The 2,394-nt window shown below is 40.8% G+C and overlaps 1 long non-coding RNA gene across 1 annotated transcript; it reads left to right on the top strand.

Moving 5' to 3' along the window:
* The first annotated feature begins 1,636 nt into the window (after positions 1-1,636).
* LOC133463922 (uncharacterized) lies at positions 1,637-2,077 on the top strand. Its single transcript, XR_009784392.1, has 3 exons — positions 1,637-1,694; positions 1,839-1,901; positions 2,011-2,077. It is a non-coding gene; the product is annotated as an uncharacterized LOC133463922 (long non-coding RNA).
* Positions 2,078-2,394: the final 317 nt, after the last annotated feature.

A 2,394-nucleotide genomic window follows, 5' to 3' on the forward strand; every position in this document is an offset into this window, starting at 1 on the left:
TAACTTTTGCGCGTTCCCGTGAAGGTAGTGGTGTCCCAATTCCTCTTTTCACCTAGGGGGAGGGGGCATAACGAGGGCTAGGGGCTGAGAATAGCCCCTTCAAATCGAGGGATTTCAGATGCTGATTTGGCGAGCGAGGGGGTATGAAAATTTCCCAGAATGCTTTTCGTCGTCATTTGCGGACTGAATAAAAAAAAAAAACATGGCAGACATTTCTTATTCTTTTGGGAATAAAATCAATATTTTGAGTTAGTTTCTGCATAAAAATGCGTTTTGATTACATTTTTCGGCGCAAACCAATATTTTACTTTCATAATATTCACTCAGTGAATGTACATATTCCCTTTTTTGTCCGTTGTTCGCTAAGATCGCGCCGGAATATGGTTACGTAACCTACGTAAGCGACGCCGTAGGTTACGTAAGCGACACCGTAGGTTACGTAAGCGACGCCGTAGGCTGCGTCTATTTAAAGCTCGCCGACCGAGGAAAACATCCTTTGCAGACTCGTCTCGATTGTGAGCAAGCAAGCATTTTTTCAGTTTTTTTGAGTCAAATGGCGACCCGCAAAGAGCAGGAGGATATTGAAAAGAAAACCCACAAATGTAAGTATAATGTCCCATGGAATTAAAAAAATCACAGTGCTTTTGTATGTTTTAATAGTTTGAACAGTACATAGAAATACCACATTGTTTATTGTTTATTTTTAATACCAAAGAGTGAAATTACCAGAGTCAAATTACTTGTTGGACAATGTTAGAACCTGGCCAATAAAGCTGATTCTGATTCTGAGTTAACGTAAGATAATGCAATATGTGGCTGTTCATGATGAGTCGGGTCCTGTTAACTACTCGTTAACTCTCATATTTTCTACACATTTGTTGGATATTTCACATTACTATAAGGCAGCAACGTTATTTGGGGGGGGTTACGAAGTAATAACGTTACTTGCTGCCTGTTATCATAGTTCAAACGTTTTTTTGTTTTTTTTGTTTGTTTGTTTGTTTTTTTTACGAGGACCTTTGTGCATTGCAGTAATCACATTTCATTCCAGGGACTCCGGATCAGGTCCGACACCTAATAAGGTTTAGGACTACCAACGAGGAGAATTTTACAAAGAAGAAATATGCTGCTAAACCACTGTGGGAGTTAGTGATCTAGCTATCTGCTTGCAGAATATCTGTGATGGGGTCCTTAACCATGGTATAACTACTATTCATCACTGTTTTCTGTTACAGGAAACTCATCAAAGAGCTGGAATTGGAGGGAAAGGTGACCACAGCACAAATTGGCAAAAAATGGGAAAATCTTTAAAAAATATATAAGGTAAGCAATGGTTATGGTTATGGTAAGTAATATTATCTGCTGAAGAGATGATGCTTAACAAAAAAAATCCATGTACAGTATTTATTAATAATCTTCTGTAAATTGTGTGTGTGTGTGTGTGTGTGTGTGTGTGTGTGTGTGTGTGTGTGTGTGTGTGTGTGTGTGTGTGTGTGTGTGTGTGTGTGTGTGTGTGTGTGTGTCTTATGCAGGACCTCAAAACCCCTAAAACCGGCTCCGAGACAGACAGTGGGGAGGCCACAGCAGCCTCATGGCCTTTCTACAAAGATATGCATGAGTTTTTGGGGTCCAGACCTTCAATCCAGCCTCCATGTTTGTTGGCGTCTTATGAAGATCCCACGCAAATACTCATGGTAAGTTTATCAGTAAAAAAGCACAATCTTATTCCCCAGTCCTTCTTCCTATAGCTAGCTTGTGCTACGACCGGTGGTTCCCTCCTGATTGTGAGTGATAAGACACTACAGTACCTGAAGATCTAACTGTTATTTTCTTTTCAGAACATAATCGACCCTCCATCCTCACCGGTGTCCTCTCTGACAAATTCAGAGGAAAGCACAGAGGTAATTTTTATTTATACAGTGATAATGAACCTGGTATGATGTTGTGGGTGTGTATGATAGTCCAGTCATGTGTGTAATCAACATGTGTATCCATCTTTTTTTATCTCAGAACACTTTGGAAGACGCCAGCACATCGGCCTCAAGCTCTGCCTCGCCAGCTGGAAGAGGAAGCTGGAAGCGGGCATCAGGTCCACTTTCCCCCCGATCCCCCCAAAAAAAGAAACTCTCTATGCAGGACTTCCTTCAAGCTGAGGTCGTCAAAGAAGACAGAAGATGTCAAAAAAATGAAGAACACATGGACAGGTTCCTGAACCTTTTAGAGAAAATGGTGAACCAGACACCTCATCAGCAGTAGCAGCACATACGCTGCAAACTTTTTTTTTTGTAAATATTTCTGTGCAAATTTTTTTATATATGTGGTTCTCTGATTTGTCCAATCGACACATAAAACCAAACATCAACTGTCTTAGGAGTGCCTCACAAGTTGGCACTC

The sequence above is a fragment of the Cololabis saira genome, chromosome 17, assembly GCF_033807715.1.
Source record: "Cololabis saira isolate AMF1-May2022 chromosome 17, fColSai1.1, whole genome shotgun sequence".
NCBI classification, from domain to species: domain Eukaryota; kingdom Metazoa; phylum Chordata; class Actinopteri; order Beloniformes; family Belonidae; genus Cololabis; species Cololabis saira.